Source organism: Phalacrocorax carbo, chromosome 18, assembly GCF_963921805.1.
Source record: "Phalacrocorax carbo chromosome 18, bPhaCar2.1, whole genome shotgun sequence".
Lineage (NCBI taxonomy): Eukaryota > Metazoa > Chordata > Aves > Suliformes > Phalacrocoracidae > Phalacrocorax > Phalacrocorax carbo.
In genome coordinates this window covers 11,061,220-11,081,161 of record NC_087530.1, presented here as the reverse complement: position 1 = coordinate 11,081,161, position 19,942 = coordinate 11,061,220, and the positions used below count along the sequence as shown (strand labels likewise).

The following is a 19,942-nucleotide window of genomic DNA, read 5'->3' as shown; positions in this document are numbered from 1 at the left end:
ATGTCCACGACTTGGTATCATTTGCAAACTTGCTGAGGGCGTGTTCTGTCCTCAGGTAGTAAACAGAGGCCTTAAACAATATTAGCCCCGTTAATGACCCCTGAGGAACGCCGTGAGTAACGGGCTGTCATTTGAACTTTGTGCTGTTGATCACAGCCCTCTGAGCCCGGTGTCCTGCCAGTTTTCCGTGCAGCTGTCTGAACCGTATCAAAACGGTTTGGCTGTATGGATTCTTCAGACAGTTGTGCCAAAAGCTGTTTCAAGTCAAGGTAAGCTATCTGCTGCGCTCCGCCTGTCCACTGAGCCAGGCATCTCTTCGTTGAAGGTTATTGCATTTGTCAGGCAGAATTAACCCTTGGAATTTACCCATCCATGCTGGCTTTGCCCTGTCACTTCCTCGTCTGTTGTGTTTCTGGGTATGGTGGGTATTTTTTTTTCCCCCATTGCCCCTTGTTTCCTGGGACTTGAACACTCCCAGTGCCAAGTCATGCTGATGAGACTTTTCCATTTCCTGAAGCTGTGTCAAAAAAAAAAAAAATCCAAAAGAGAATGAAACAGACCTAGTTAAGTATAAGTAGAGGTGGAAATCTCTCCCAAAAGCTGCTGACTCCCTCTTTGCATGGTTTTCTTCCTCCCGAGTTCTCAAGTGCTGCATGAGGAAAGTGAGTGTTGCCACTCTTCATCGCCTTGGTGCTTTAGTTCTCCTTTTCTGCAGGGACTTGTCTGTGTCTTGTGGGAGAACTGGGGAGGCAGGTTAGGTTGGTGTGTGAGACAAGGGCATTGCCCTCCAGCCCACGCTGCCTTTATGTGCCTTAACTCCCAGGGCCGGTATTGCCTTTGGCAGGCTCTCAGCGCTTCTGGCATCGGACTTGTTAGAAACAGGAACTGGGTATAACAATCAGGTCTTTCTTGCAAAGTTTTGGTTTTAAACCTTTTAAACTGCCATGGTAACTTAGGGTAACATCCCATGCTGCTGGCGAACCTTTCGCAGTGAGCCTGCTCAGGCCTGTGCTCTGCTCGGACTTGAAGGTTATTTTAGGTTTGTGTTGGGAATTCTCTCTGTCACTAAAGGTTGCCTTTATACCGTGTGCTACTGGTACTCTCCTGCAGCATGAACTTCTTTTAATCCAGTCTGACTGCGATTTATTACTTGGTAGAAAGGCCTCTGTTTCAGCCTGTACCCGCAGTACTGAGACACACGCTGGTGATTTTTTCCAGGCTTTTAGATCCACAAAGGAATTGAATCCCAGAGCAGACACTGGCGATTACCTGTGCTTTGGCTGAGGAGGGTAATCTGGGCAGCGGAGACTGGGAGCAGCTGCCAGTCCGCGCTCTCCCGGCCTGCCTTTGCACAAAGATGTGGTAAGAGGGAAGACGCTTTTCAGAAAACCTTGTTTCAGTAGGGAACATCTTGGTTTCCATTTCCGTGTTTCCATTCTTTGAGATGAAAATGGTTTTGCTCCAGTGCCAGAAATTACACAGGCTCCTGTTGCATGTGTAAACCCCTGCGCAGCCTGCGGCAGGAGCTGGCTGCAGCTGCGGGCTGGATGCTCGCTTTCCGCCTGGGCCAGGGCCAGGGCGTCTCGGGGTTCTGCTCTGGGGTTCCCGCTTGGAGGAGCTCACTCTCTTCTACTCCTCCAGATGCTGCTGGATCGGATGGTCGTGTCCTGCAGCGCAGCTACCACGTGAAGTACAGCTGCACTGTGTAAGAGAATTCTTTTTTAAATCTTTCATGGTGCCTCTGTAGCATCCAGCATTTTTGTCGTGCCCTGTGTAAATGGTACCAGCTGAGATGCTGTGCAGGGTGCAAGAGGTGTGCGCTGCGGTGAGTGCACACTAGAGGGTGGTGCACCCCGGCTGCCCGCCCTGTGCTGCCCCAAACATGCTGCTGCTTGAAATCCCTCCCCGTTTGGCATGGCACGGGGAGCTGGAATCGCTCCCTCTGTACACTTAGGTCACAGTTTATCTTTACAACGGGAATGTGATACAAAAAAAATGCGTGTTCTCCAAACCTGCCGTGCCTGACTGGGGAGTGAATTTTTACAATGAATTCTCATTAGCTTGAGCAGTTTGGTCCTCTCTGTGTGCTTCTCCTGAGAGATCAGAGTAACTAATAGCCCAGAGAGGTTCTTCAGGCTTTTTGGATGGTTAACTTTTAACTGAAATTTTATGTTGAGCTGTGAAGCAAATAATTTGGATTAAGCTACATGAGAAGATTGACAGGGCACTGTAACTGCAATAGTCAAGAGAAGTAGCCAGGTACTGAGGCCCGTGCTAGCAGAGGAACCGGGTCTCATGTAAAACTAGTGGAAGAGACCATTATTATAGTGAAATACTATTCTCTGACAAACTATGTGACACCCAAAGCATGCCTAGCATAGTCTCAAAACACAGCCAGATTCCACTTGACGTATTGATTTGAGGTAGGATAGCTTGTGGACCAAGATAAGAGGAGACCAAACAAATCTGCTTGGCCAGAAAGAATATGACGACCCCCAGGATACCCATTAGTTATTCTGAGTCCCCTCCGTTTTGCTGCAAGCCTGGTTTTCAGGTGATTCCTGGCCTTCTCTCTATACAATAGTGAAAAGGAAGCCTCCTGTAGGTTTAACTTTGAAGGTCATTGGATTATAAGAAGTTAATGTGCATGTGCAGTGCTGATGGGACTGGTGCCTGCTGAAAGCAGGAGCGTGTTTGGTTCAAGCGTCTGGTTTCAATTCAGTGTGCTGCTCTGGGGTGTCTGCGCTCAGCTCCCTTGGGAGTGCGATACTAGGAACTTTCTTGGTGTGTGAGGCAGCAGTTCCCAAAGTAAGGTGATGGGTTGGGCTGAAATTCCAGCTCTGGGATGTTGAGGATTTATTATCTTAACACTGTTGCAAGCGCTTTAAGAAAGGAATTGGCTGAAATCCAGAGGAAATAATTTTTTCCCAATTTCTGTGCATTTAACTGCAATCCAGAGCAGTAGAATTTCTTAACCAACAGGGCAAAAAAGGGTGTTAGTCCAACCTCAGAAAAGGCTGTGGCTTAGGCGTTGAATCGAAAGAGGGACCAGGTATGAGGGAGACCGTAGAGCTTTCTCCCCAGGACCAGAAGAGGATTCCTGCAGCGAGTACAGTGCAGGGAGGCAGAACGCATCCTGCACCAGACCTGTTTGATTCCTTTGCTGAGCTAAAGTGGCTGGGTTTGGGAATGTGAATCACCTCCATGTCCAGCCTCTGTTCTTGCAGAGGTGAACACAAAACTTGGGTTGTCCTGAACCTGTGGTCCCTGTGCGGCTGGCTCTGGAGCACAGGTCCCAGCGGGCCAGCTGGAGCCTGCTTTGCTGGCATGGATGAACGGGTCACTGCTGCCAGCTCCCTCCCTGCTCCTCAGGCCCAGTGGCTCTGCCTTGCTGGTGGAGCAGCAGATGGAGGGTTGTCAGCAATCGCCAGGGACCAGCTTTCACCTTTCAAGGGTTGAGCGTGCCTTGGCGTAGCTTTGCATAAGGGAAATGATACTTTATGGCCATCTTCTCTGTCTTAAACTCAGGTATAAGACTTGGGCCCATCATGTCTTTTACCTGAATGCCAGAAGCAAATATCTTGTTCTTCTCATAGAATGGTTTGGTTGGAAGAGGCCTTCAGAGATCATCTAGTTGCAACCTGGCTGCCGTGGGCAGGCACACCATCCAGTAGATCAGGTTGCTCCAAGCCCCATCCAACCTGGCCTTGAACATTTCCAATGATGGGGCATCCACAGCTGCTCTGGGCAGCCTCCCCATGTTCCAGGGTCTCACCACCTGCACAGTGAAGAATTCCAATTTCGTGGCTCAGCCCACTGTGCTGCCTCAAGTAAAGCTCGATTTTTGGCCAAAGCAAGGAGCAGGGCATCAGGCTTACAAGTGACCGGCCCTCCTCTCCTTCCCAGATACACTCTGGAGTGGCAGCGGTGGGTTCCTGCAGGAACTGAGGCTCTGTGCTGCCCCAAGCGCTGCCCCAGCGTTTTCCTTACCAGTCGTGCTTCAGGGAATGGGTCTGAAAATACATCAAAGTAAGCCTGGCCAGAAAAGTTACTGACAAATACAGAAATCACAGCACCTCCTTTCTCAAAGATTTAAAGCTTCAAAAAATAAATTGTCAGCTTTTTGATCTTAATAATTTCAGCAGCTACAGGACCACAGGAAAGCACCCATGGTGTTTTCACATGATGTGTCCTTTGTTACCTCCTCTGCTCTACCTGTTCATGCCCAGGCAATGGAAGGACTGCTGGTCGTGAGGGGTTCCCTGGGAAGGGCGGAGGTTGTCAGTCCCAGAGTAAACAGCCTTCCTGATCCTTTCCCCTCACTGCTGGAGTGCCTGGAGACCCACCAATCGTTCATGCTGTGATTTCAAAGGTTGGCTCCTGGGCTGGTGTGCAGTGGAAGCAGGCAGGTGCATCTTCCTGGCCTGCTGTGGAGGAGAGCAGAACTGCATGGTAGGTGCTGGTTCCCAACATGCACCTTTGTGTGGTGTGAGCGGGAGGTCAAATCAGGGTGCGACGTGACCGTCACCCTCTTGTCCTGTACTGTTGGGGGTCTTGACCATCCTGGCTTTGTGGTTCAGCAAGTCTGTTCCTGCTTCCCTGGAGCTCCCTGAGGCTGGGCTGACACCTCTGCCTTTGGTTTGCTGCTCTTTTTTGGGGAAGGGCATGTCCTTTCACTTGGCAGATGCGCAGCCTTTCACTGACCAGCATTAGCCTGGAGACCTGGTCCCTCAGCTCAGATGTGCTGTGAGATGTGCGTGACCTTGAAAAAATCTTCCTGTATCTCACCAGGTGTGTTGCTCGGTAGATTTTTTCCTGGAGGAAAGAAAGGAACAGTGAGGTAGCAGCACACACCCTGCCTGCAGAGCCATGCCACAACCTGGCAGTTGGAAAGAAGATGCTGGTGTGGTTCTTGCTGGTGCTGTTGCAGTGTCTTGGTGACACCTACCCAAGTCCTGCTTGGGTGGAATGTGCTTAGAACAAATGTGAGCATTTTACCTTAAAAAATAAAAAGGTATTTTACTACTTCCCTACCACTTAGGTGCCTGATTTCCCACCAAGATCCATCCAATTTAGGCATTTAAACCTTGGACTTTTGACAAGGGACCATGTGTGTCCACCCAGTGCCTTTAGGAGAAGTCTCAAAAATTTAGATGTTTTATCTCTCACACCTGCTTTGCTCTGCAACAAGGAAACTGGGGAGCTTGGCAGGTCGGGTATAGCTACTGTTAGGGCAGTGTATTCAGAAGTCTTCCTTCTGCACAATCCTTTGGTTGTGCTGTGGTCTCAGTAGGATCCATTGCACTAATTTCCACCCATTAAAGGAAAACTTTTGTTCAAAAAAAGGGCTGGATTCTGACAGCCTGCACCTCCTGCACTTCTCTGGATTAAACCTACCGTGGTGGAAAAGAATAGCCATGAAATCATCCTCCTGGAGAGCAGTGGTTGCCAACTTGTGGTTTCCAACCCCTTGACACTATTTCCCAAACAGTCCCACAAAAGCTGGGACCCTTGTAAATGGCAGGCTTTGCTAGGCTGTGACTTAAAGGGTAATAAGAGGTGGGGACCCAGCAACTGGAAGGCATTGTCATGCATCTTCACATGTCTGACTGCTCAAAAGCATCTGCTTGTTGGCAGAACGTCCTGTTCTCCTTAGTGCTGTGGGCAGCAGATCCACTGGAAAAGTGGTTGGGAACAATGGGTTGTGATGCAGATGGCTGGAGGGAAGACGGACATTTAAAAGGAGTGTCTAACAAAGTCTGGAGCAGATGCTGCACAGCAGAAAACGGAGTTATCACTTTCCAAGATACTTTTCTGGCAGAGCTGCTCTTTGGTTCAGGCTTTACAGTCGCTTTTAGGTTAATTCTGATGAGTTGTGCATGGTGGGAGACTTGGTATGTGACTTCCCCGGTAAGCAAGGAGCCCCTTATCCAGCTTCCTTGGCATGAGTGTCTTACTTTGACTTTCGAAGCATGGCACCTAGCCCAGAAAATGAAGTGACATGAAAAATCTCGTTTATTCCTTTTTCAGAGGAGTTCAGCCATTTCGGGATGGAGAACAACACAGGTTTTGCCTGTAGGTGTATGTAGAGGTGCTTCCGGATGCTCTACGTACTATTTTAGATCTCTTTACCCCAGGGTTGTGTCTCAGTCGAAGGGAGGTGGTGTTTGGAGGTGGCCGGCAGCAGGGCTGCGCGGGGCAGGAGCTGTGCCGCAGCTGGTACCCGAGTGCTCTGGGTCTCTCCCAGCAGAGGGGAGACTGAACAGTACTGGGTGATTTAGAGTTTCTGGCCTTTCTTGCAATTTTGATAGATGACACACAGATGCTGCTTTATGTTTTCTTTTGTACAGCAGTAAGAAGTCTCTCCTGGCATACAAATGCCACTATTAATACAGCTGTCTCAATGGAGCAGCTTTTCAGGAGGAGTAAGTATTTCTGCACAGTTACCTCTGCAGCTTTGATAGATCCTGCCGCCACCTGCAGAGCTCTGCATTCTATAGCTTGCTTTCTCACCTTTGTTTCCCAGTCGGGCTGTTACACGGGCTGAGCCCAGCTGGTCCAAACTCCGTCCCTATGGCTGTGAACCCACAGACATGCTCTGGGTATCCTTGCCAGCACTCTCCCTCCACCAGAGTCAGGCTTGGCATTAAAAACAAGGGCAAGTCAGCTTCTTGGAGCTTCAGGTGGGTGTAAAACAGGGATTAAGGGCAGCTCCACCCAAGTGCAGGTCACTCGCAATGCTGTCAGGCAGGGTTTCAGCTCTGTGGTCGCTCCAGACTTTGCCATTCATGGACTCCTCTGCATTTTCTTTCCCAGGTCCTCTACTTCTTGCCCTGGGGCACCCAGCACTTACTGCCATCATGTTCAGATCTGCTGTCCCCTCTCCCTTATCTGGTCCCAGCAGACCAGGCAGTGTAAATGGCAGAGATCTTTCCCATCTAGGTGCTTTTATGGCCAGGGTAGCAGGACATTCAGCCGGGTCCTGCTTTGGTGGCTTGGCTGGGCAGAGGGGCGATGTGTGCTCAAGCCCCAGCTCTTGCTGCATTTACAGCTTGGTGCCCTCTGCCTGGGGGCAAAGCGCGGCTCAGCTTGGGGTGTTTATGGACCTGGGGTTCACACACGTTGTGAGCAGATTGTCCTTGCCTACTGCCAGTCTTGTGTGCTGGGAATTCACTTACAGGAATCCTCTAGCTTTATGCTGGGTTTATATATCAGCCCTAATAATGAGATTCTTCTGGCAGGAGGCACTGATATTGGAAAGTTTCTTGCTTTCGAGGGGAATCAGGTTTTAAACCTGGTTAATACTGTCATGGCCCGCAGTGCAAGCAGGACCATCAATGACCAGAGGAGCATCCATTAGCATGTAGAGACTGTACTAAAGATAATGAGGTCAGTCCAGCTTGAAGGGTAACTTCACAGAAAGCAACTAAGTGATCTGTGTGGGTGGATTTTGGCCTGCGGGACCTGCAAGGGGGGTTTAATGAGAAGGACAAAGCTGAACAACTGGACGCAGTGAAACCCGCTTCCTTTTCTTGCAAAACAATTGTACAAGGGACAAAGGTATCTCACCTGGGCTTATAGACTGCAACGCGGAGATGAGCTCATGCTGCTGCTTCTCCTGATCAGCGTGACCTGTGCTCAGGGAAAAGGAAATGCATCTGTATTAGACCACAGCTTCTGTATCTGCCTGCGTTAAAGGCAGCAGCCCAGAAGCGAGTTCAGTCTTTCCTTGTTCTTCAGGTTCTGCGAATGTCAGTTCTATGGCAAAGGAGGAAGAAAGATAATCCCTGTAACCAGCCATCCGGCTTGACTCAGACTAAATCCTTGCTGGTTCCTGTGCTGTTGTCGTAGAAAAAAGTCCAGAACTCAGGAGACAATTATTATTTTTAGTAGTTTTTAATATTTTTTTCCCTCAGGCTAGCATCAATTTGCTGTGCCAAAGCTGTGTTGGCTGTTCAGGGTTAACAGAATGAAAAAGTGGTGAAATGTTTATAAAATCCTAGTGATTAGTCATTGGCAATCTGATACAAAGCAATCTGATGATTAAGAGTGCAAGTTTCATACTACTACTTTTTCAAGCACATTTATAGGTAGCAGCAATTAAAAATCCTCAGAAGAAATGTCTCAGAGCATCTGTTCTTTGTCTTTTATTAACTGTTGACTCGTATGAGGCTATGGAAGGTGCTGACAGATTCTGCAGTACCTCTTTTTCTTTTTGACTCTGAAAATCCATTTCCTATCCACTCTGAAGGCTGCGATCTGCTTTCTTCTGGCTCTTTTGGCAGTTGTTTTTCCACTTTCCCCTCTGGTTCCAGATCTGCTTGACTCCTTCTGAGCTTAGGAAGTAGACACCACATGTGAATGAGAGAGGAAAGAGGGAGAGATGTGTCTGCAGGAGTTTATTCCCCTGAACTGCACGTGAAGCTTCATTCAAGGTGTCAGGGTCACTGGGCCAGAGTCGCTACTGACTTGTGAAACGAAGCCTGGGTAGCAACAAAAAAACATCTGGTCCAGTAGGTCACAGCTGGATTTGTTACCAACCCACAGCCTCCTCCAAATGAGCACCATGGTCTCTGTTTAATCTCTAATGAATAATCGTATAATTACAGAGGGCTTTTTACAAGCGGGTTCCTTGAAGAGCGGCCAAAGGGCAGAGAAAGGAATCTGTTTTCCATCTCACCTGTCCCGGCAGAATGGCATTCACGGGCTTTGCCTGAGGACAGTGTGTCTGGAGATGCGGGACGCACCCCTGCAGCTAACAGGGTCCTGCTTGGGGTATTTGAAGACACCAGACCCTAGGACCTCACATCCTCCTTTACTAACACTGTGTCTAAGTGGAGGGACTTCCACTTGCAGATGCTTGTGGCCTGACTGCTCCCTGGGGGGGGTCACTGTACCTTCTGGACTCCACAGGAATTTTGGACCGTGACCATGTGGTCTGTTTTAAGAGCTGCTTGGCCTGATATTTCAGTTTGGCCTGTGTGGGGGTGGTTTGAGGTTTCCAGTCCTTGACTATCCTGTTAGCTAGAGGAATCCCTGCAGGCTTTGGGCCCTGTACAAGGGGAATGCAGATCACTGTCTTTTCAGTGAAGCTCAGAAGTTCCTTCTAAAAAGTCAATAATTGCAACAAGCCAAACACAGTCTAGGTCAACCCTGATTTACTGTAACAAAACGATTATTGCTGCCTTTCTGTGATGCAGGTTGGAGACTGTGTGAGTTCTGGGTCAATGGTGAGCCTTAGGAAGGGTGGGGTTTCCGGTTTGTTAGTCAGTTGTGCCATCTTCCAAATGGAAGAATGGGGAGGTGGATGCTCCCAGGGAGCATGAAGGAAGGTGGTCTTTGGTGTTGCAGTGTGCCCTTAGGGCTGCAATGAATATAAATACCAACTGGCACCTACCACCTCCATTTTTTTAACATCTCTTTAGCAGTAAAGAGGCCTAGATTGTCATCTAACAGAAAGGAACAATGACACATTTCTGTTCCTTGATGCCTTTGCTCTAACAATACACAGCCCAAAAGAATGGCTGCAGCAGCCAGGCTGGTGGAGGTGCTTTGTGCCATTTGCAATGAGCGAAGGGCTCAGTGACTACCGAAGTATCCTGGGTTTTCCTTCCAGCCCAACCAGCTGGACCGAGTGCCTTGGACAAAGGAGCCTGGCCTCATTTCCACCCTGGTTTCACAAAGGAATTGCAAACCTGCACACGCTGCTGCTTCCACTCCTTCAGAAGGGAGTTTATCAGTGCATCAGAGGCTCAGCTACGTTGCCATTCCATTTGTGGCTGCTTAAACTGTGAGCTGAAAGAGTTGTCCTCTGCAGGGGTTTCTGCCCCACCAAAACTAAGGCAGGCTGCTTGGCACCCCAGAGCCTCCTTTTCATTTTCTTCTGTTCTTCAGAGCCTCCCTGATTCCCAGGCTCTCTCCTATGATCTCAGGTCCTGCTCCCCTCTCACTTAAGGCTTGGGCCACTTTTTTTACATGCCACTTCTTTCACACAGCCTTCACTCATATTTGACCTACTTGTCGTTTTTGTACAGAGTTGTCTGAAAACAGCAGGAGAGAGAGATGACGTACCTGAGGAATGCTGGCTCTTAGAACCATTTGCAGAACAATGCACAACTCCTCGAGAAGCAGATCAAGGCTCTGGTCTGCAGGTACGGGCTGTCTCAGCACTCAGCTGCCTGTGTTATGTGATACTCTTGAATACATGTTTTATTGGCGTGTCTGTCTCATACTGATGTCTATGAACGTGTGCAACAGCCCAGTTAATATTTGCTCCACCCCCTTAGGAGTCCCCGGTGAGTTTGCCAGCTGCTCTGGACTCTGCTCAGAGGGTATTTGCACAAATTGAAGGACTCACGCAGGTTCTTCCACTCCCACCAACCTTTCCAGGACAACTGAAGCTGTGTTCTTGGGATGAATTTATGTACCAATGTGGACTTGGGGGGCAGAGGAGAACCGCCCTCAGCTTCACAGAGGGTCTCAGAGCACCCCAATGCCATGGGGAGGGTCCCCTACCCCTGTACCCCCCGGCCACTGGAGGGGCCCTTCAGCACCACGGCTAGCTCCCGCCCCGCCCCGCCCTCCCACACCCGGCTTTGGTCGTTCCAAAATCAGCCCTTCCAGTTCCTTTTTTCAATCCTTTGTCAAAGAACTTGCAGCTTGTTACAAGTCACCAAGCTGTTTGGAAACCAGCTGCTGTATTAAGAGCTGTTGGCTCTGGCAATAACTCACAGGTTGTTGGCTTTTCTACCTTACGTGGTATTGAGGGTGAACTGGTGACATTTTTAACAAAAAAAATGTGCGTTAAAGTTCAGATGACTTTTTAAAGACTCATGAAGATTTTCAGGCCATGGTGGTGTTTGCTTGAGTATTGAGGATGGTAAAAGAGCAGAGGCTGGGCAGAGGCAGTCTGCAGTCTGTTGGGGTTTTAAAAGGAGTGTTTGTCAATCAAGCAGTAACGTTCGGCAGCAAGGAGATTTTTGAAAACTATTTTGTATTCATAAGATGGAGCACCTAATACAAAACTAGGAGTAAGTTGTAATGAGTTATCCTGCCACTCTTACCCCAGTAATTTCTCTCTTTGATTTTGTGTAAAAATCTGCTCTCCCCTGGAACAAAGGAGTCACGTTGTCTTTACTCATTTAGAAATGCATATGTATAAAACATCAGTGTTGTCCTTAGTCTAAAATCCCTCACTACGTATGACTTGTACCATACATTAGAACTCATCTCCTGCAGCCTGGCAACTGTCTCTGTTGCTATAGGAACAGCTCCACTATCCTTTCATGGAGAACTTCAAGTATTCCCATTTTTGTAGCTGCTAGAACACCTCCAGTCCTTGCTTGTTTCATTCACTTGCTCTATGAGATCTTCTCCTGATTTAGAGAGTTACTCAGCACTTCGGGACTCATAAATGAAAAAAAATTAGTTAGCTGAAGAAAAGTCACACAGTACTTTGAGGTTCACATTTGGCTGGGATGTTGCTACTGCCATTGGGTTTTTTTTTAATGTGCAGGCGTACTGTGTAATTAGCATCCCCTAATGTGCATTAAATTTGTACTTAATATAAAACTATCAAAATCCCTGGCCTCTGTGCACTTGTCTGCTGTTATATACCAAAGGGCAAAAATTTCTGAGAAACATCTAACCTCAAGTGTTAAACCCACAGGTAACATAACCTGAGTTAGTGGAGAAGAAACTTCCTCACGGTAAGCTTATTGTGACGTTGTGTATTACATGGCTGTCATGCCTGTCCTTGAAGAATCGCACTGATCAGCCTGTCAAACCCTGCGCCGTGTCAGACGGCAAGCCCGGTGGTCCCGGTCTTTATGTAGGAGCTGTGGAGTTGAAGATCATGAGAGTCACTGTACTTGTCTTCCATCTGGGCCTCCTTTTCTGCACTGAATGGGTACAGCTCCATTAAGCAAAGGTAGGTTGGTCAATCTGCCTTCTTGCTTCTAGATGATCTTGAGAATTAAATAATTGTTGAGGGCTTACTGTTTTACTTGCAGAAAGGTTTCACTGGAATAACATTAATTTTGTGAAAGGTGCTCTTAGAAATACAAGGTGGATATTGATAAGGCTTGATTTAAATGCTGAAAAAAGGGCATTTTTTTTTGCTCTGTTTATACAAGTGAGTAAACAAGACTGGGCTATGCTTTTATCCTGCTAGAAATACCAGGCATATATATTTCATGTTGTCCTGGGGCTCTCCATGGGGGAAGGAAGGGAGAGGCTGAGGGGATCTGGTGTTACAAGCAGATCTCAGTTGAGCAAGATACTACGCTGCTAAACAGGCAGAGGTGGAGGGGCTGGGAGAGGAGCCGTGGTGTGGAAAAGACTGGAAGCTGTGCCACCAGGGTTTTCCTGTGCTTCGGGTACCCCTGGGGAAAGAGCAGCTGAAGATTTAGGTGAGGAATAATGATGAGTAGAACAAAATAAGAGTGTGAGAAAAGTGAGCGGAAGAAAAGATTTCTCAGCTGCAAAATACTCAGTAACACTCCTGATCAACATTGGCTCAGTGCAGCCCAAAATCCTGAGACACTGGGAAGAGACAGCTTGGAGAATCCCTAGTCATTCACTGGGGTTTTCAATTTATTCTTTGCAGCCAGACAGTGCTCCCGTTGCCGGCTTGCGGGCTCAGCAGCCAACTCTCCCCCACTGCTGCCAATCAAAGGGGCGCTGCTGAAGCGGGGCTGCTCCTGCAATAAAAGTGTAGGAAGCTTATGGCTGCAGAGTAATGCAGACAAAGCACGAGTGAGAGGGAGACAAAAGGGATGGAGTCTGAGATGATGTGATCCACCCCGTTAAAGGAACCGTCCGTAGCCTCTGCAGCCGTGTTTATGCTGCTTCACGCGATAGGCACCAGCCTCTCATCCCCCCGGGAGATTTTTACAGCATTAATTCACTCTGCACAAAACCCAGCCTGCAAGGCTCCTCTCCAGCAGCGACCTTTTCATCCCTCCAGCTCCCCCCATTCCCGAGAGCCCTGCCCGCAGGAGCTGCACCCCTCCGGCTGACCTCCCATCGCTCTCGATCAAATGTCACCTGTACCCAATGAAGCAGACCCCGAAGTGCCACGAATGGATCCCAGGATTCTTATTTTCCTGCTCTACGTGATGATCCTTCACGAGCTGGTGAGTGGCTGGATGGAGTACCAGAAGCAGATAGCCAAGCCAAAGAAGCAGGCGGGTCCGGTTTGGTCTTCTAGGTGAGTTAATGCCTGTTATGTTTCCAAAAGGTGGATAACTCAGGTATGTTGTGATGGGGAAGATTGCCTTTTGTGTACGTACATCGGTGCTTATAGACGTGTGCACGTGTGTATCATCTGTTGTGTATTAATGCACAGAGGTGGGATTAAGGTCCGTTAATCTTTTGAGTCTGTCTTATCTGAACATACTGTGCATTTGACACACTCATGGATAAATACACCAGTGATTTGTTTGGGGATTTTTTGTTTTGTTTTTTTTTTTTTTCTTTTTTGTGGAAATGTGCTGTAACTCAGTATATTTCCTGTGACTCGGGTTCCAAATCAACACACCTGGGAGAGAAAAATGTGGGTAGCACAAGGAGCTACGCTTCGTGCGTGATATTCATCAATGAGGCACAAACCTCTAGAGACTCTTCACAATCTGAGTATTTCATGTTAAATCACTAGCGTGCATGTCACTATCTCGCCGTCTCCTCCCACTCTCTGGGCTGTGCCCGCTACACTAATCCCTTCCTTGTTTTCTGCCCAACAACAAAAATGAGCTGTGGAAATAAGAACATAAAAGAAAAATGCTGCATGTCCTTAAAATTCAAATATGTTTCTGCAAACGTTCGTGTCTTGTTTGCTTGTAATAATGTTTGGGGTAATCATGATTTTAATAAGGTTAGGGTCTTATAATGAAAGATATCTTGACAGCTATCCATCGGCTGCGTGGTTAGAGGCTTACACCCCAGGACCCAAAATTCACCACCTGCCAGATCTCAGGCAATGGCACACCAACACCTCGTAGCTTGGGACCTAAAAAGATGCCTGTGACCCAGTTTGCTCTAGGTCTGACAGCTGCAGCACGACTGAGCCGAGCTCACAGCTCACTCCTTATCCTAATCCTCTGACGTGCAGCAATTCCAGCCCAGCAATTCCAGCCCCACTGTGCTTCGTGCTGCACGTACACTCCCCAAAGGTGTCTCCATAGACAAGACCACCAAGAGAAAGCAGTGGTGCAAGGATGCACCCACGTCTTGCTGGAAATCCGTAGCCAGCAGATACCAGTCTCTTCATCTGCATTTCAGGGATAAATTCACTGGCTCAATTTCCGGGCCAGCAAAGCTGAACTGCACCTTGCACGGTCTAGTTGTACAAGTAAAATGATTTGCACTGGGAACGCAGCCATGGGCGGAGACAGCTCCAGTGCAGAAATAGCTTGAAAGCGATGGGGCTGGCTGGATTGTAATTGAGATTAGAGGCAGATTTCCTTTCTGTCTTCAAGGAGGAGTGCAGGGAGGCATTGGACAGTAATTTGCGCCGAGGTCTGAGGTACTCCAATGCTAGCAAAAGGATGCAATGCAAACAACCTAATGGAATAATTATATTTACTAGAGGCCTCCAAACAACTTGCATCAAGCAGCCAGGATGATGTCATAGGACTGTTGGGGTTTTTTTTGAGAGAACCTAAGGGAATTAGGTATCCCATCAAAACCAGAAATCCCTCGGGGCTGCCATCTGACCCAGCCTCATTCAGGGAGGTGGGACCAAGCTGGATGCTTTATGCAGGGCCCCGCACCCTGGGGACATCCCAGCCGTCACCATCTGAGCTGAATGCGCAGCCCACCCTGCCTGCTGTCGCAGCAGGCTTTGCCCCACCTGGCCATGCCCTAATACGTGCTCCTGCCGCTCCTCTAGCTGACTCCAGCCAGCCTGGGGAAGCAGAGCTGCCAGGTCTGTGTGTGTCACACAGATCGTTCGCAGTTTGCTTGGTAAACAGGGGAAGCTCTTCAGCCTGGAGAACTGGAAAATTACAGGATGAATTAGGATCCTCTTAGTGGAATTAGGATTGTCCTGCATGGATGGACGCCCTGCTCTGGTGGAGCCTGGACCCATACACCCCCACTGCAATAATGCTGAAGGTTTCTTGAGTGATGAGCCCTCGAGGCCAGGTTTTCCAGTGCTCAGAGAGCATAGCTGGAGCCAGATGTTCACCCTTCAGTATAGGCTTGGGTTTAGAAAACGCTCAGAAATGGTTGTGACGCCTGTAGCCTAGTTGTCCAAAGAGTTCAAGCCATGGCTCAGCAGTGCAAGAAAGTTTCCTCATGCCTCGTGTCAGATCAGGAGCACCACAGCACAAAGCCAGCTCAAAAGCGAGGGTCACACCAGTTGGTTTAATGCTGGGCCAGGTACTATCTGTCCATGGGAGCCTGGCCTGAGAACCACCTGTCCTCTCGCAGCTGATCTGGAGCCAGCATAGATGCATAAAGCAGGCCACAATATTGGGTTTGATTTAATTGACAGAAAGTAACTGTACGCCCACACCTGCACCAGGTTGAACATACGGATCTGGGGCACCCAGCCGAGCTCAGCCCTAGTGTCAGCGGTGACGGAGCGCGGTGGCTGCTGCCACTGTGCACACAGCCGTCGAGCCGCCTCTCGCTGCTGGGAGGAATGAGAGCAAGGGGCTGGTGCGGTCTGGGATCCAAGGATTACTGAATTTTAGGAAGGATTTGCAGACATTGCCAAAGAAGTCACCCAAAACCTTCCTGTAAGGGCTTAAACCTGAGATAGCAGCAAGGCAGACCTCCTTGCAAGAAGTGGATGTAAGGCCACCCTGCTTCCCAGCACAGCCTGGAACTGGGCCAGTGCTGTAGAGGTGAACCTTTAGTTCCTCCCACAGGGCCTGAGCTGCCACCTCCCCAGCCTGTTAAAAGTAATTAACTTGAAAAAACAATTAGGAAATTAAGTTATAAAGCAGCAAGCTAATTAGGACACGAGAGCTGTCTCTTGACTGTAGCCTCAGCACAGACAGGGATTTCAGGGCTCTTCCTCCTTTTGTGGATGTTGAATAGTAACAAGCTCTGTTGTAAACTGCTTTTTCTCACATTCACAGCTTTCCCCCAGCTCTGTCTTCCTCCGCTCCTGGAGTGGCTGGCAGCTCCCCCACTCCCTGCCTCCATTCATCAGCTACTTCTGGCATCCCACGCCACTTCTGCTCTCCACCAGCCTTTCCTCGCTGTCCCCTCCACTGCTTACGGGCACGGCGGGAAATGATATCTGGGTGATTTTTATTGACAGAACCACTGGGGATCACAGGAGGAATGTCTCTGAGCAGGGTCTAGAGAGAGGAGAGATGTCTAATCACCAGTACCAGAGCTCACCACTGCACCACCCTTTTTGCAGGGATGGGGAGGGGACATGCTTCACCCCGTATGAATTTCACTGCAAATCCCTTCAGACAGTGTCGTGCCCCGCATCACCCCTGCACTGGCAGGAGAACGTGCACGTTCACTGCGCCAGCCTTCTGCAATCTTTGCAAAAGCTAGATATAAACCTGGGTAGTGAAGGTGTTAGCCAGGAGGAAGGAAAGAAAAGCCTGGGTCACATCACCTAGGGAGAGTAGAAATGCCCGGGGCAAGTGGGCCTGAGCATTAAGTCATCCCAGAAGAGCCCTGGGTGAACACAGCCCCGCTGCTCCTGCAGCCAGCCCTGCTAGGCTGTCCTTGGGTGTCTCGGCACGTGGTGTGGTTGGTTGCGGTGCGGTTGGTTCCACCCTGGATAACCCCCGAGAGAGCGCACACTGTGGCAAGGGTGGCAAAAGCCCAAAGAAGTGCCAGGTGTGCATGTTGTTGGGTTTAGTGGTTTTTAAGGAAAACTGCTGAAAGGTATTCGAAGTGGAAGTTTTGAAGACCCAGGGAGTTTGGTTTCAGTGGCCAACTTGGCCAGAGGGGATGGTCCTTGGGGCTCTGGCAGGCTGTTCCTGGGGTTCTAAGCTCACATTTGTACACTTGCAGTTCAGCAGCTGTCTCCCAGACCTCCAGTAGCTGGGACAGGGACTGTCTCCATCACCACTTTAAGTGTGTAGGAGAGGCTCACCCCTGGGTCTCTGCAGTCCATTGAGCATTAGGGGCTGCAGCACGATCCAGCACTGGCCCTTCTCTTGGAAGCAGCAGTGCTGAACCCGGTTCTGCTGACCAAAATTCCCTGTACTTTTAGGAGCCTCCACTAGATGCAGGAGATGTGCCCTGACTCTGACCCACACCAGTAACCGTATCTCACTTTGTTCCTCACCAGCAACACCACCAGATCAAACCACTCCAGCTTCTCCAGGCCTCTGGTCCACTCGGTGCGCAGGGAGAGGTACAGGGACTGGAGGAAGCCAGGGCGGATCATCCGGAAAGCGTGAGAATGCATCTGCTGGGGAGAGTGGGGAGAGATTACTGAGCCAGAGGCAACCATCCCTCACGAGGGCTGCACCGACTTACCACCTTGCAGCAGCAGCCGGCATGAGAGCATCCTCCAGGTACCGTGACCTGCAACGTGCAGCTTTATTCTCTTCACTGAGCCTGGCACAACCAAGAAGTGAAGCCTTTCCTCCTGGGAACTTGTCCCTGTGTGGTGAGGAACCAGGGTGGGGACGTGTCAGCCAGCAGTGGGATCACTGGAGATGGGACGAGGCTTTTGCCACCCAACACAGCAAAGTGACTTTTCTTTCTTCTTCCCAAAGGGTTCAGTAGATGGAGAGTACATTTCCTGGGGGAAGAATGAAATTTGCTCCTGCATGGGCAACCCAGGGAAGCCTCCAAATGGTTTCAGGCTCCTCTCTTCGCGCTCGAGGACTGCGTGGCTGATAAGCAGCATCTCCCAAAGTGACTGGGAAATCTTTGGTGCCCAGTTTGTCACCATTCCCAGGAGAAATTGCCTCCACTGGGGCATCCAGAGGTCACGACACTTTGGAAATGCTGGTTCCCAGTTAAGTGTCATGCAGTGGGAGTCTGTAAATTTTTTTCTGTTTTTCTTCTCCCTTGTTAAATGAGTTACTCCAGGGTGGGAGGGGGAAAGCGCCCTGAACCGGTGACTCAGAGTTATGCCACCGAATGCAATTTACTGCAGTGACCTTGTAATTAGCTTTCTTTGGAGCATTCCCAGCAGTCAAGCCAAACATAAGAGCGACTTTCTAATGAGCAGATAGATGGGAAAGGAATACAATATTGCTCTTTTATTAGAGTCTGCGGTTTCAGCATAAAATTAGGTTTTAGAGGCAAAAGTCAATCGTTGCGTCCTGCCACCCCACGGAGCAGCTGCGCGCAGGATGGGAGTCGCTAAGCGCTGGAGGGATTCTGACACTGAGCTCTAACAGCAACTGTCCATGGCAAAACTCCCTGCCTTATTTGCTGAACATAATGTTTGGCTCAAACGCAGCCTGTTTTTCTCGTTGCCAACCATTTATGAACCTGACTCAGGCTCACAGATGCATTATCCAGAAGTAGATAGGGAAGGGAGTCGGAATAGATTATGCATTCATTATCCAGAAGTAGCCACCAGATACATTTGCACATTTGTCTGCTTCTCAGTTGTTTGCAAAATGTTCCTGTCGGTTGACACTGTGTTTGTTCAGTCACTCATGGCAGGAATCACCTGGCCCAAGGTAGGCACATGAGGGGCTGTGATTAGTCTCCTCCAAAGTTAAACATCAAAAGAAAGCTGGCTGAACCGTGCTCTTGAAGTGCCTGATGCTCTATCCCAGGCAAGCTGGAGAAGTAATTCAGACGTAGACCTCTACGGTTAGGGGAGGTGAAGCTCATGCTTTGTGTTCAGATATTTTTGACAAAGGAGATAGGAGTAGCAATTAACACTTTCTGCACATTTCAAAGCATAAACTCACTGCAAAGATGCGCCTCAGCTCTGTGACGCTGTGGCTATTTCCCGAGGCGTCCACTGCCTATCCCAATACATGCAGGTACATCCAAAACTAACAGAGCAACAAATGGAGAAAGTGTCAGGAGAAAAAATATTCAGAAAGCGTTTCTGGGTGGTTTCCTAGAGCTGACTCTGCCCTGGTCTTACGGGGGACGCGCAGCTGGATGATCTCCCTGCTTTTCTGCTACAGTGTATGTGAATTTGCTGGGAGCACTTGCTATGCAAAAAGTGTTTAAATTAATTACCGAGGTGGTACTGGATAAGACTGGCTTCACTGCACAAGCTGGGCTCCCAGCCTCAACAGGACGGATGAACCTGAACAGGGACCTGAATTGGGCAGGTGGATGTCCTGACTGCTGCGCCCTTAAGGAACGGTGAAGGGACAGGAATGCCTTGCTCTGCTGATCACATGCTGGATTTATCCCTGTAAATATCATCATGTTTACTTCCAATAAACTCTTTTTTATATATGGTGTTTAGATTGTCTCTGTTCTCATTCAGGCCTTGCATCTCTCCTTACTGCTTTTGGCTTTCCCAGCCTGGAAACCAGCAAAGGCAGTGTCTGGAAGGCACCCCACAGGGACAGCTGGTGATGTAAGGGGTGATCCAGTACAGCTAAAAGCATCTTTGATGCTGAATTTATAGCATAAATGTTTGTTCTCTCATTCTTTATTCAGAGGAACATGTGACTTCAAGCCAGAGTCTTCTTTCAGGTGATTGTATGCTTTGCTTTGGTTTGTTTTGCAAATATTCAAGTTGCTCTGCAGCTCTGTTGGAGAAAGTCCTGCACAAGAAATGTACCTTGTGGTGGGAGCTGATGATGGTGGAGAGCCTGGGATCCTCCAGTCTTCAGTGGTGTGGATCCCTAGAGACCTGAAGGAGCGATGCAACCCAACGGCCTGAGTCCAGAACCCCATGGGGGCTCACCTTCAAGTTGGTATTTGCACAGTTAACTGGGTTGACCCAAGGTCCAGGCTAACAAGAAAGCGGTCAAGGGTGGCCAGCTTGCTGAGGCCATCTGCTGAGGTAACATAAGTCCTCTGCAGG

At 49.1% G+C, this 19,942-nt stretch overlaps 1 long non-coding RNA gene across 1 annotated transcript; it reads left to right on the top strand.

The window, feature by feature from the left end:
• Window positions 1-12,455: 12,455 nt before the first annotated feature.
• LOC135316221 (uncharacterized) lies at window positions 12,456-19,368 on the top strand. Its single transcript, XR_010375654.1, has 2 exons — window positions 12,456-13,210; window positions 17,270-19,368. It is a non-coding gene; the product is annotated as an uncharacterized LOC135316221 (long non-coding RNA).
• Window positions 19,369-19,942: the final 574 nt, after the last annotated feature.